Below are 15,708 nucleotides of genomic sequence, written 5' to 3' on the forward strand. Positions count from 1 at the left end.
CAAACACACAAAAGTACCCAGTGTATTTAACCAAGGCAGGTTCATGGCAGACTAGTTTGGTCCGGTTATGTAATGTGTAAATGATCCAAAAAGCTGGTCCCTGTTGCAGCAGAAGAGGGTCCTGGTTACCACGCTCTGCATCCGTCGTACCTACAGATCAGTGATATTTTAAACTCAGTTCATATGTTGTGTTTAGGGTCCTGCAGACCCTCTGGGACCTCTGTTAAACCACATGCAATAAACCCAGGTGTCATATTTGTTTAGAAGTTTCACAAGCAAATCAATCAGGTAGTAAACGGCAGCTCCACATTATCACCAAAATCAGATCAATTGTCTGTACTTCTGACCTGGAGAAGGTCTCATCTCCCATCTTCATTAGTGCAACTCATTATATTTTGGTATCACTTAGCCCTGATTATTCTCCAACTGGTTCAAAATGTTGCAGCGAGAGATTCTGACAAAGTCAACAAAAAGTGTGTAGAATATAGATTTGATTTTAAAGTCCTCACATTTGGGTACAAAGTGTTAAAACATTTCACCCCCTCTTACATCGCAGACCGTCTGTCCCCATCTCACCCTGTCAGAGAACTGAGGTCACCTGTGTTCCTGTGGGCTCTGTGTGACCATGTGCCGTTACTTTTACTTGTGGTATCGTAGGTGTTTACCATCACTCTGCTTTCCTTCTCTTCTATAGTCCATATACAAATATTGCATTCGTAGACAAATAGATACTGTAATAAAAGGAGAAGCACTTGAATAAATGTATCTAGTTACTTCCCATCATCGGTGAAGAACAAAATTACTCAGGTTTGGTTTGGTTTAGTTTACATAACCATATACAATATATGCACCATTGCTGTGGTGACAAGTAGTCACTGCGTGTCACAAATGTTAATACAACTGATCAATAGAATTGGATATGGGCATATTAACGTCATCTATCTCACATGGTGGCGATAAGAGTACCCTCCTCTCACCCTGTTTGCCGACCAGAGGGTTTTAGTATCAATGGAGTGTTGCGATGTCCATGAAGGCCTACATCAGGCTATTAATATACACTTTGTTTTACTCTGCAGAATGAAAACATGAAACAGGCAGTCTGTTTTCAGTCATGTGATTAGAAGCTGAGCAGCGACCCTGTGTGGTGAGATTTCCTAATTACATTATGGTATGTCCACTTTCACTGTACAGGCTACTGCTTCCCTTTCCTCCTGACTTTCTCACTGAACAATAATACAATATTTCAATGAAATACTTTGATACTCACCAAAAGTTAGAATCTCTTTTAGAAACTCTTTTTTAACAGAACTAAATGTACATTAACACAGCACACTAAACGCTTCAGTATCAGTGGTGGAATGTAACTAGCACGTTTACACAAGTGCTGAACTACAGTCCTGCTTTGACATTAATGCACTAGTATTAATAATCTAATTAGGATGCAATAGTATAATCAAGTACTCTGAATACTTTATATACATTTTCCTGATTATACTTTGTCTGCATACTTTTACTTGGGTAACATTTATTGCAGGTCTTTTACTTGCAACATACATATAAATATATATTATATATACATATACATATACATTATTTTTTAACACTATAGTGGTAGTACTTTTACTTAAGTAAAGAATCTGAATACTTCCTCTACCGCTGTTGAATATTTTATTTTTCTTCAAGCCTCTTGTACAATTTACTTTTAATCACAAAGCTGTTGAGGGAGGCCATCTACAGCAGTAAAATGCAAAATAGGCATGAATGTGGCAGTAATATTACTCCAGAATCATCACATCAAGAGACCATTGATTGTTTTTGATACTTTAAGCACATTTTTCTGATTACACTTACATATTTTACTTGAGTAAGGTTTCGATTGGATGATTTATTTGTAGTCAAGTATTGTCAGAATATAATATTACACTTACCTGAGTATTAGAGAGCCTAATTTACAAACAGACCTCTGTTTTTCTGACTGTCACATGTCAAAATGTGTTGTGGCCTTTCACTTCTGACCCAGGAGTTACCTCCGTCTCCCTTCCTTCGCTGCTGCTGCTGCTGATTTCCACATCACAATGTTCAAGTTCATCCTGGTTTAGATGAATTGTGAGGGAAACTGCAAATGATGTGCTTGCAACTGTCCACTAGAGGGTGCTGTAGGAGAGGAATATCAACACTGTAAACTATGACGTGAGAATGAAACTTGGAAAAACTCTCCAAAAATCAAGGTCGTATTTATAAAATGTAATATATCTGCTATAGTAAAACCAAAAAAAATTTCTGATTCATCCTTGTGACGTTAACTTTATGGTAGCACCACCCATGTATCCATCCTTCTTTTTATTATAATGGAATCTCTCTGGAATGAAATTTCTCTTATATAATAAATCATTGGGTAAAAACTGGCAGCTACAAAAAAATACAAAAACAAACAAAAAAACACAGGACACAATTGGGAAATTTTGGCATAAGCTTTTAATGTTTTTATTAAGTTTTTGAGGTTTTCTCTTTAAACTGAATTTGTTTGCTTTTTCCCAGTAGTTTTGTGATTTTTTAAAATTATTATTCATCTGGTTTTTATTTATCCTATCAGTAAAGGAGAAGAGTTGCTCAGGTAAATCAGCATTCACAGTCAAACCTTCATACGTTTGTAACAACAGAACTGTTTTTTATAAGTCTCTTTTTCACAAATGCTGTTGAATTATTACAGTTTCACCTTTTTTTCTTTACATGTTTCAAAAATAGAAAAGGTAAATAATAAACATTCCATTGAAATATATTTTATACAGTTCTTGATTCTTTTTATTTTATTTTTACTCTCTCCAGCGTAGTGACAGCAAAATTATATCCAGCATCAGTCTTAATAGCATAAACCCGTTCGTTCATGGAGGGAAGCCTCTCATCTTTCTGTCTCAGCCATCCCTCTTTTTCTCTGCATCTCTCCAGTGGACACATTCCAACTATTTATCCCTGTTGTGGGACCATCAGCTGATTGACTGAGTAATCAATCAGTCAACGGAGATATGAACTGCAGAATCCAAGAGAGTGAATAGCTGCATCTGGACGGCATGTTTGCAGACATTTGCAGCATTAGGAAAATGAATAGGAGAAGGCACAGCAAAATGAGGACAAGATGAGAACAAAAAAAGACTGATATTAGTGTAAATAACAAAAATCATCACCCATCACCTGCCTACCCAGGTGATGACTGTGAACTTGGTGTCCACGATTCAGTAAAAAGCCGTGACAGTGGAGTGAAAGGTGACTCAAGAAGAGGATATGCTCTGAAATGGTGACGGAATCACTTCTCTTGATTTGCCAAACAAGCACCAAAACTTGATGTTAATTCTGGGAAGCTTCCGGAAAAAAACACTTAAGGCCTCATGACACTAAGCCCCAAACTGTATCTTCTCACCTGACAGAGAAAGGAAGAATGGGAGACACAAACCTTCGCTTTTTTCTTTTTCTTTTTTTTAATCGACGGACGAGAGGCTTCCCTTCAAATGGCCATTCACAATTAAGTTAAAGTCGTCATTTTAAAGTTTCCCACGCATGCATTTAGAATTCATCTCCAAAAAATAGGATAGAAAAACACAAGAACAAGGGATGCAAAAAGAAGCTTCTTCCTCAAAATAACTTAAGGAGGAGGAGGGGGAGGAGGAAGAGGAGGAAAGGATGGAGAGAGAGAGAGAGAGAGAGAGAGAGGAGAGGTGAGGAGCCTGGGATGGAGAGGAGGAGAGGTCGCTGCAGGAAACGCAGACTGAAGTTTTAGAGCCCAACTTGCCAACAAAACGTTATCTAGAGTAAGCATGAAAGTTCATTCTTCGCCTTAGGAACAGTACTTTGACAAAATAGTTCATGGTTGGCTTACTTGCTTTGCTAGAGAACTGTTTATCTTGTTTATTTGGACCACATGGACTAGCCACAAAGCTGATCCAAAACTAGTCGTGGTAAACTTAACTGAAGGTCCACTTAATAGCTTTTCAGAGATATTGATGTAATTCAATTGGAACTTCACTAACCAGTTTATCCTGACAATACACTCTAGTTGAGTTTTAGGTTAGCGATCTAGTACATAATAGGCTAGTAAAGCTAGACCAAATCTACCTAGCCTTGATGAGATGAATCAACAGTGTAATACTTCTATACAAAGGGCTATAGCATTATCTTATGGTTTTTGGCTAACTGACTAGTTCATCCTGACAATGCAAGCTGGTAGAGCTACGCCAAAACCAGTGAGCTGAGACAGTTTCAACTTAAGGTCTGTATTTGCTTTTCAGACGACAACACGATGCAGCTGAGGGTCAGTGGACTTTACGTGAAGTGTGTTTTGTCACTGGATTAGTTAGAGTTGGTCCATACAAGTTGAAATGTGACATCCACAGGGCAGTCGACTGCTGCTCTGCACAGGTTCAAACTTTTGCATGCTTCACTTCTCACCACACCCAAATCAATGACCAGATGTTTTTCATCTGCTGTTAAAGGAAAAGCACGCACTGTGACATCGCTGATTTGGAGTGTGGCTAGATGTACAACATGCATGGACCTTTTAACTCATAGAGCCATTTTGCCATGAGTGATTCACCAGCCATCAATCAGATTGCCCCGGGCTTCTTGATATAGTAGTGTATAGGCTTTTAAAACTCCAGTCAGCATTAAACAAAGGTGGGGGGTGTGACACAGGCAGAGCCACTCCTCTGCATCTTGTCCTGATATGTTTGGTCGTCGTTTGAGATTCAAGTAAAGTTGCACTATTGGTTAGCTCAGCTGTCAGTCTTCTCACAGGGGTGTGGCTTAGCTCAGTCTGCACAAGATGCTTCCTGTCTTACACACAAGTCATTTATACAGACAAACACACGCATTCTTAAACACACACATAAGCAAAACCCAAGTCCCTAAAAAAGAGCTTGTACCAATTATTGCTCTGTTCCCCGCCACGCTGCAGTGGCATAATCAAGGTTTCTATTTGTCTTTTTAGAACTGCACAGCCATCACTTCTTCTTCGCCTGCTGCTCTACAAGTCTGTTATGTGTTGAAGCAACATGCTTTAGGATATGTATGGAGGGAGAGGGGGGGTGGGGGTGGGGGGAGTGGAGGGCAGTGGGCCCTACTGTGAAGCAGGACCGTACCAAGATCCCGTGAACCCTTTCTTTTTCATACATTCGATCACCAAACAACACATGAGAGACATCAGCTTCCTTCGTTACAAAGGTCATCTCTGTGGGACTTTCAAGGATTGAAGATGAAAAAATATTTTTCAACTTTTCAATGTCAGTGAAGTATTTTGTCATTTTTCTACTTGTCTGCTTTTTTATTGTGACATAATGAACATTTCCAACCTCTAGACATGTGATCTTCACTCATGTCAAACTTATGTAACTGTGATGAAGACTATGGAGAACTGAATGGGGACAACACTAAGACCCAGGAGAGTTTCTGGCTGGACCATCAATATCAGTGAGGTTTTAACCTACTTCAACCAGGATTACTCTTTATTACACTTGGCTACAAACCAAAATGTTTGACAGTGGCCAAACATTACAAACTGCTGGCGTAGATGTCGTTGTTCATTAGACAGCAAGCAAGTTGCATCATGGGAATAATAGGATCCAGCCTTTTCGGAGCTTTCTCCTTGTTTTTTTCTGTATGTTGGTGGTTTAGCATTACACTACATTACATTTTATAACCTTCACTTGCATTTGTTTCTGTGAATCCCCTCAATTGTAGCACTTAGAGCTAAAGGTAGCAAAACACAGAACTACGTTATGGGAAACTCTGGCGACATTGTTCATTAACATTGTTGGCTAAATGACATAGCTGTTTCACTGCTAGACTGACAGTGAGGGGTTAGGGACACCGAAGAAGACCCCTTTGAATGCACTCACCCTGGGCTGACCTGGTTATACCAGGTTAAAAGTCAGCAACATAAATCTCTTCTTCCTCAGATATCCATATAATGGACACATTTGCCCCTCTGACTGATCCCCCCAAACTCCATCTGAGACATAAAGTTGTTCTCCAACAGCACAATGACATGAAGCTTGTAGCCCAACTGGTGCGTGCATAGGCTCTCTTTATGTTCACTGCATGCTTGAATACAAAAGCATTTATCAATGCATTGTTATAATCTTCGTGATCATAATTCATCATAATTGCATGTGTTAAAAAATACAAAATATATGATATGTAAACCAAAAACTTCAGTTTTAGCAAACTAAAAAGTCTGAAAGCAATATAAATCAACAAAATCAATGACATTGAAAGAAGTTGTGTTCACCTCGGTATAGCTACAGTACAGTACATGGTAGGCTATAATTATTTTGACATTTCTGAAGCTGTACTTTATACCTTTCGGAAGACAAGTGATATAAAATATCAGAACCGATTCCTAATCTCATCACATATAGTACCACATAAAAAAGAACACCCTGGAAGCAATGAGACCTGGTGCATGTGGAAGGACAGTTGGACACAGTTAAGACTAAGGACAGAAAAATCTACTTCCAGGCTTCAAGTAGCATGGTAGGGATCTGGATTTACACATTGAAATGATCATAATGTTCATTTGAAACTATTATTTGAAACTTTCCTGAAAATACACACTGCAGCATCATAGCATCTTGACATTCCACCTCTCAGATTTTTGATACAGTGTATTCCTGAGATATGCCCTGTTTTCTAATTAACTTTTGGCTCCCTGCTATTTGTTAAGACTCCCCCAGAATGATACATGTGTAGGTCTTACAAATTCTTAATGAAAAAACGAACAAACAAAATAACACCTCTTTTATTCCTGCTGTGGAGTGTGACGACATACAGTAGTTTAGGATTCCAAATGATACTTTTGGCCCCCACAGTGGACAATGTAGTGCAAACCAAACTTCACATGTAACCAGGGGGATTTATTCTGTTTCAGCTCCAGAACTGGTTTTTGGAATCAGTTAGCGTGGTTCCAAATGCAGTGATCGCTACAATTTATAATCTCTATTAATCTTCAAAATATGATTAATGCTGCTTCTCATACACTGCACTGACCTTAGACATAACAAAATAAAAATACTGGACAGACAGCAGATTGAAGTCCGTCTTTTAGCTCAATAGCCCTTGTTGAAAAGCATGAAGCACAGCTGACTGGTGAGTTTGGCAAAAGCAGGGACAGGAGAATGCAGTTTTTGACTGCAAACAGCTAAACACTTTCTGCCAAAAGTTTTTCTTGTTTACACGTTAGCATTTTAGAGACGGCCTTAATAAGGGATAATCTATCAATGGGCATATTTGGTTTGATATTTAATATTTTCTTTGTTATAGCCTTACTGTATGTCAGCCACAACGTGAAAAACCTACTCACATAGATGGATTAGAAAGCAATGGGTCCCTGGGCACGGATATTTAAAAGGCCCCCACCCCTCCTACAAGGAAGCAACACACCCAACGTTACTGAGGTACAAAATGACTACAAACAACATGGCCTGTTTATCTCTTTCTGTAGCTGTTTTGTGTATCTTTGTAGTTGTTTTTCCTCTCTTTGTAGGTATTTGGTGTCTCTCTGTAGTTTGTTTTGTGTGTCTTTGTAGTTGTTTTGGGGCTCTTTGAACTCACTTCATGTCTTTCTGTAGTCTTTTTCTGTCTCTTTGTTGTTGTCTTGCGTCCCTTTTTGGTTGCGTTTGTGTGTCTTTGTAGCCTATTTTTGGTCATTTTACCTCTCTTTATTGTAATTTTATGTCTCTTTGTAGTCATTTGGTGTCTCTTTGTGGCCATTTGATTGACCATTGCCCCATGGATCCCTGAACTTCAATAATCCATCCATGCCAACACAGTTTCAAACAATTTTGCCCAGGCAGTGGAGCTTTATGGTCGGTAACAAAATACCAATTAATGCAGGGAAATTAAATAAATAAATCAGCCTAAAAATGCTTTATAAAGACATGAGAATACAAATAATGAGAAGTGCCAGCACAATCCAGATATTCAAAGAATCTATAGCTTCTTTTGTTTTCTTTTGTCCAGTAGCTGCTAGCTTTCAGTCCACCCAAAGTGCTTCTGTGTAATTCCCTCTGTTTATCTGGTTTATCTGAATCTGTCCACAGATCATGTGAAAATACTTTCTTCCCCACAGCCCAGATGAAAATTCTTGCCTCTGCTGTACCAAGTGATAGGGGTACGTGGCTAACCTTGTTTTAAAATGTTTTCACACACTGAGCCAAGAAGGCTGCCTCTCACCCTGGGGGGAAACACCACCACCACACAAGAGCTGCTGTCTGACTAATGAGCTGTACATAGCACACCTGTGCCTCTGTCACCTCACCAAGGGGAAATTATGCTCTGCTCCTACGTTGTCTCAGTAGGTTGTATTAGGAGGTGACAGACCACAACCTATTTCAGTGTTGAAGCACTCCTGTGTAGGAGTTTGACCAGTGTTTAAATGAGTATGGCATTATCACCTCACAAAACAATTACTAAAGTCTTTCAAATTGGATAATTTAAAGTATGATAAACTGGACAGCTTCCACTGTGTAGATCGAACCTTTGAGTACATTTGCTCAGTTTTCCCTCCCTTGTGGACACAGATGGACATCATATATATTATTAACAAGTTAGGCTACTAAAAAAGCCATAATTTGGCATGACAGGACAATACATGTTCTAACCAAAATATGTTAAATGGAAATAAAAAGGGATTTAGTGTAACATAACATAATGTTGGGAGATTTATAAATGTATTATTGATATATTTTGAATATATTTAATTTGATATAGTTGAAGTTGAATGTATAAATGCTTTTAGGTGAGTAAGGTTAAGCTGGGGGAATTTGGATTTTGGTGTTTCTGAAATGCTGGCCACGGCCCGGTTCATACTTCAGGGGTACTTATGGCACGAATAAATAATTTTAACACCAACCCCATACAACATGAATTGTTTCTGGCTCCTAACCCTGACCCCATACAGCAGGAATGACCCTGAACTGACAACAACAAGGGAACTCTAAAATGAAATGACAAAAAGGAAAATCCCTGCTTAGGGAAGAGAAACATTCATACTCATCAGGCATGACTCTGAGCTGGTGGAATAACAGCCTGGAGTGATGAGGCAGCCATCTTGTACCTTTTCCTGACTCATCCTTGACCCCAAACTTCAGATGACCTTTCTAACCTTGAGGGTGCAGTGTTGCTTGGATATCAAGGTCAAGAAAAAGTTCCACGGAAAGGGACGATAGACATTTTCATTTTAAATACATGGAATCAATGACATCTCAGAGTGGACAGCACAGTTCAGTTCATCATCAGTTTGATAGTCCTGGGTCCAGATTGTGACACAGACTCACACAGCTGCCATTAGAGAGAGTTACGTGTAAGGGTTCTGGTAAAAGGCTACAAGAGGAAGAAGAAAGAGAAGAAGAAGAGGAGGAAGTAGAAGCAGAGTAGCAGCCAGGTGAGAAGTAGAAGTAGTAGTAGTAGACAAACTTGTAATAGCAGAATAAATACTTGCAGAAGTTTGGAGGAGTCTTCTTGGATTGTAGGGGGGGTTGGGGGTTTCCTCAGATTTTTTTAAAGAGAACAACAGGGTAGATGTAGCGACCCTTTCTTTCTTAATAATTTGTGTTTTTCTCATTAAAAACAAAATTGAGAAAATCTTTTTTAAACATAATCCTAAATCTTTTCTAATGCGTTGCATATAACATCATTTTTGTTCAATTTTCATGTTTAAATTCTCAATTTCTAGCCCTGTTTTTCATGGGGGAGATCAGAATGGCTTGCAGAAGTCATGCAGAATATTCATGCTGGTAAACAATGTCATAAAAATGCATTTCTAATTTGCAATCGTTGCCATTTTTTTGTCCCTAGAATAGTTTCTCAAAGATGTTCTCCCGCTCCTGCTGAATACCTGCTTTCTTAAAAAAGCCTCTATCTTCTTGCCCCACATCCCCAGAGGTATAGAGTGTATGGTCTGCAGAATCTCCTTCCCCCCTCCCCTCTTTCCCTCAGAGGGGGAGGGAGCACATCCTCATCCATCATGCTTTCTGAGAGAGCAGTTTGCTGCAGGAGATGCTGTTTTGCACACATTAGCAGCCAGTTGAGGTGGGTGAGGGGGGGGTAAAAAGTAGCTTCAATGATGATGATGACTTTGCATTGACATTGCTGGGTGGGAAAAAACAGAAATGTACGGTCTCTCCCCCTTTCTCATGGACTCCTTCCCTCCCCCACCCCCCCCCTTTTTTTTTTAAATCCATCCATTGTGTCTTTGACTGTCTTTCTTCAGGTTTTAATTGGTTTCATTCATGCCATGCAGTTTTGCTAAAAAGGAGGAGCAGCAGTGATGCTGAGATGCAGGGAAGGGGGCGGTCAAGATTCAGTAAAGACTCAGGAGGGAAAGAGAAAGTGAGAAAGAGAGAAAGAAGGTCGATCACGTCTTCATTTTCAGTGACACCTCCTTTTCTATTAGCAGATTCACGTCTTTGAGCTGTTACATCCTGTAGTACGTCCATCCACATGTCTGTCTTTGGGTTAATTCCTTCACAAGGTGGATTCAAGTGGCTCTCTGACATTTGCTGAGATCTCAGTATTTAAAATGATCAGTTGAACTTGAAGTCCCAAGGTGTCAACTGTCTCCCGAAAGATTCAGATGGTACTAAATAGACAGGATCATGTCAAATATACATGTGATATGGCTGATGTTTTCTGATATGTATGAGTAGATTTCAGCCTGCTGTTTGAGGTCCTTTAGCTCAGCAGGGATTAGCAGGGCAGCCCAGCCTGTGCAGCCCAGCGGCAACACTGGATCAGACCCTGCCGGAGCCGTTAGACATCCCGATGGACCACCCCTCACCTTGCATAGTGCTTTGAATGCCAAAATAATTTAACATCCACTAGAAATCACCAGTTGCAATGTAGCTTCTTGAAATAAAAAGAGTGAGCAGTAAAGCAACAACACAACTAAAGGATATGGACATAGAGGGCATCCTTGCCGCATGATTTACAAGTCTGTCATGGGCCCTCTGGCTGCTACGCTGGGTCCAAAATGGGTATTTTTTCTCTTCCATTTTAAAATGCCTTACATATGATCAGAAGTATTTTCTTTATGGGGATCGTAGGCGAGGTTGCATATGAAAGTGTCACACAGGTGATGAAAATGTTCTGGTCAGAGTGTCAGGGACGGCGACAATTTCTACCTCTCGTCTTCTTTTTTTCTCTTTCTCTCTATCTCCTTCCCATTTTCTACAGTGAATCCCGTTGGGGGAGAGAGAGGAGCAGCGGTTTAAAGATTTCCTCTTCTTGTAGGGAAAGAGGGGCTTAGAAACTCAGCACTGAAAGGGAAAAAGAAGAGAGAATTTAGTGAGGATTTGAAGTGAATAAGTAATGGCTGTTGACCATCAGACACCAGACCATCGAATGGAGTTTGATTGAGCCTGATGAAGAAGAAAGTCAAACATTGATTTAATTATATACCAATCAATTATTTTGCTTAAGATTTTAAGGAGATTAAATAACATTCAGGTCTGGTGGAGATGAAGGTCGAAGCCCATTTTGCACACACCATCATATGTCAGTCAGTGGAATGATGCTGGTGGGTAAAGTAATGTTTTCTTTGATGTAATAAGAATGACCTCTGCTCAGATGCACATTCCTACAGCTGCTCACAGCAACTGTTTGTGAGTTCAAACAAATCTAAACAGGTTGCTCCACATCAATGACCTCACATATAAAGGTTAGATGTCACTAAATATTTGCTTCAACAAACTGTAACTGCTAATGTATGTTTACATCTGAGCCGTTCAGAGGGGAGAATAAAAGAGGTAATATGAGGTACGGCCGACAAATCTGGTTAAATACGATTTTCAGTCATACTTCATAAAAAAACAAAAACACAACGGGCCTCAAATCATTTGTGAAGAGCTGGTGCAACCCAGACCTGATTGGTATTGGCCAATAAGATGGTTCTATCAGATATTCACACAAACTGATTATTTTACCCACCGTGACAGAAAAATGAAATTTCACCTTTCATCCAGATAATTTGATTTCCATTTCCTCTGCTGAAAAGGATATAGTATCTTTCTGAGGTCCAGTGTGGGACCACATTAGATATGGGCCTGTTTTCCAAAAGCATCAAGACGGGGTTAGATCACTTGTTTACTGGTATACACCTCACATTTTGGCCTCTTATGCCAAATGAGTCTGAGAAGTTTGACAAAACAATCTTGACCCAAAGTCTTTTTAGTATCTTTCCCTGGAGCTCTCCACCACCTGTCAGGGTTCTTCATCAGAAGAAGTATATATGGATGGCTCCTGAATTTGGAGCTTCTGTTACGTGTCTGTGGGTGACAATGGTGGAAAACTAAGTTACTAAATATATTTCCTAATGTACTGTATGGAAGTACAATTTTGAGGTATTTCCATTTTATGCTATTTTACACTTGCTGGTTCACTTAATTTCTTTGTTACTTGACAGATTAAATTTTACATAAAACATAGAGCACAAGTTTATAAACTGTGATTCTCAACCTTTTTGACTTGTGAAAAATATGTTGGTCATTGGCCATTTTTGGCAGAATATGTAATTCTTTATGCACACTTTCTGGTGCAGGGTTTTTACTTTACTGGCTTTTTTTTTAAAGTATGTATCTAGTTGTAGCCTTTATTTCTGTGTCTAATGTATGACCTATGAGGCACTAAATACAAAGTAGAACACAAGTAATCAAAATAGACTCTTATAGTTACTCACACTCTTACACACAGTCCAGTGTTCCATTATTGTTTAACAGGCTAATTATTCCATATCATCAATAAAATATATTATATTATATATTTGGCAGAAATTTTTAATTTGTGTTGATAAATCAACTTCAAGAATCATGCGATTTAGTGAACTTTTGTGAAGAGTGCAAACAATGTTAATGTTTGCAGCTTGATGCTTAAAACAGTGAGCTGCTGTTGTCACACACAGAAAGCTGGTTAACAACAAACATAACTGTGCACCAAAGACCATCTTTTTAATCTGATATCTGTGGTGGAGATTGAGAAATGACTAACAGGCTGTGTGAACCCATCAGGACTGTGACTTTTCACTTTTACTAGCCAGCAATAGCAACTAGACGTTATGAGCAGCGTCCATATTAATACACAAAATGTTGACAGCTGGTTTGTCTGTTGCTATAATATCAACAGATTTGATCCCAAAGATGCTGTTGGCAAAGAGGCCGTGGGACTTTCATGTTCTAAGCGATGTGATAGTGTTTGCCATTGTAGAAACCCTTCTTTAACACTGCTGCACAACTTTCCAAACAAAATCCTCTCAGGTTGGAGCAAGAATGTTAAATCTCAAAGACCTCTACAATGGCAGACTGAGTGTTCTTAGTCTAATCTATAGTTTCCAGTGGTGCTCACTATGAGGTACTTGTTGGTACAGATGACACCTGCAGTGACAAAATACTGTACACCAAGGCAAGGAAATGATACGCCAAACACACCACTGAAGCAAAGAAAAGATACATCACTACAAAGCTCACCCAGCCCAGCTGACATGCAAGTACACTGAGAACACAGAGCTTGAATGTGACACGCACTAACGTTTCTCACTGTCTCTGTAACTAACACACAGATACAATCTGCAGAAGTCCTCGGGGGCTGCGCAGTCCTCTGATATAACAACAAATCTTTGGATGCTAATTAAGAAGCTGATGAGACCAAGAGACATCAATATCAAGAAGTTGGTGAGATCAAAAGAGATCAGAGGTGAAACCAGAGGACTGCAGCCAACCAGGACTGGGCCGAAATCCAGACCAGGAGCTGAGAGTGTAACATCTCAGTTGGTGTGTCCTGCACATGTACAGACCAGACCTTGGCCAAATAACAATGATTTTTAGCTTTCTGTTTCATCCCACTTCCATCAGACAGGCAGGTTTGCTGCATCAGTTCATTTCTAATTTATTTCACTCTGGTGCAGTTTGTGTTTGCACGAATGACAAACTACAATTCTTCTGCACCTGTGTGGGATAAAACAAGCCGGAGGTACTGTTTGTGAAGGCTGTTTGACCCAGGTGTGGTACACACATACGCGAAAGAAAAAGAGTGCGGCACACAACACGTAAACACACAGAACATAAAACAAAATGTCACACCAACACGGAACCACACACAGGTGAGGAAACACAACACAAGGAGCAAAACAGTGCACAGGAACAACAGTGAGATACACATTCTTACATGGAGAAGCGATTTTGCTTCTTTCTTTCCTTCCTCCTCCTTCTCCTCATCATCACCACACTTTTCTGTCTTCCCCAAACTTTTCCTCCTCCATCTCCTCCCTCTGATGCTGCTCGGCTGACAATCCACTCAGAACACATCATTTCATAGAACATTTCTCCCCTCGTCCCCGCTTACAATATATGAGTCCAGTCTTTGCCATTCATTAAATGTCCGTTCCTGTCTTCCTCCTCGGTGAAATCCAGTAATGGGCCAATGTCTTTTTTTTTAGGAGCAAAGATGCTCCAATTTCACTCAATTCCTTTTTGGTTTTTGCTGTGAGAGACTTCAGGGTGGGGGTATGGATGGCGTGTTCAGGGGGAAAAAGTCTCACAGAAGAAGGACACAGTTATTGAGAAAGGGTGGAAAGACGAGGGGACGACACAAGGAGAAGACAGGAAGCACAGTTGGACAAGGAAAGCAAAATAGCATTTTTCAAGAGGGGGGCAAGAGCCACAAAACAGAGCACAGAAAAGAGAGGAAAAGCTTGAATTGTTTTTGTTATCTCTGCCTTTTTCATTCATACAGCACATCTTTGAGGAATGACCAGGGACAGGGGGCCGAAGGAGAGATTGAGAAAGAGATACCTGAGTTGTGAATAGATGGAAAGTAGAGGAATGTTGGCAACAAGGGGAAGACGCTTAAGAACCAGCTGGGTTTTTTTTTTGATTAAAAAGTTTGACTTTTGAGGGGTGCCTCTGCAGTGTGGTATCTCACTCAATACAACCAAAAGGCCCCACCCAGGTGTGTGGCAATTATTTTGTGATGATTTGATATTGGTAATATGCACCACTAAAGCACAATCGACCTTAACAAGAGCATCAGTGTTGGAGGATTCTGCAAAACCTTTTTTTTCTACAATATCTATACATGGCAATTTTGATGGGGTTATGGAAAGATCGTGGTTATGGCAAATAACTGACAAGGTTAGGTTTAGGTCCTTGTGTACTAAGCATACATGTAGTCACAACATCAGGTGTTTCTTCTAAAGTGTAACAAGTGTTACAGTAATAGAGACGGTAAAACGAGTGATAAAGGGTTAATATTGTCTCCTGGTGTCATCACAGGAACAATGGACCAAATTATTCCCCAAGACCTACTGGTGTCACTGGATGTTGTCTTATATTCAGGCCAATGCTGCATTATGCTTACATGGTGAATACTCTTTGCTACACTTGCATTCAATCAAGGACTGATCAAACCAACATGGAGAACCGGGTGAGGGTGGGTTTGTTCAAAAGGGGCCTGCAGCTCATTTTTGCCCGAGAACCCCTGACAGGTTAATCCGGCCCTGGTCCTCAGCCTTTGTGGGAGGTTGTATTGAATCATTACATTCTCACATTACAGAGGTATCCTTTTTCTGAACTCACTGCAGTTTAAATGCAAGTGTAGAGGAAAGGACAGGACAGGAGGAGCGGAACATGACATGGACAGAGTGAAGTCTGGAACAGATAATGAAGAAGCAGA

Source organism: Pempheris klunzingeri, chromosome 17, assembly GCF_042242105.1.
Source record: "Pempheris klunzingeri isolate RE-2024b chromosome 17, fPemKlu1.hap1, whole genome shotgun sequence".
Classification (NCBI taxonomy): domain Eukaryota; kingdom Metazoa; phylum Chordata; class Actinopteri; order Acropomatiformes; family Pempheridae; genus Pempheris; species Pempheris klunzingeri.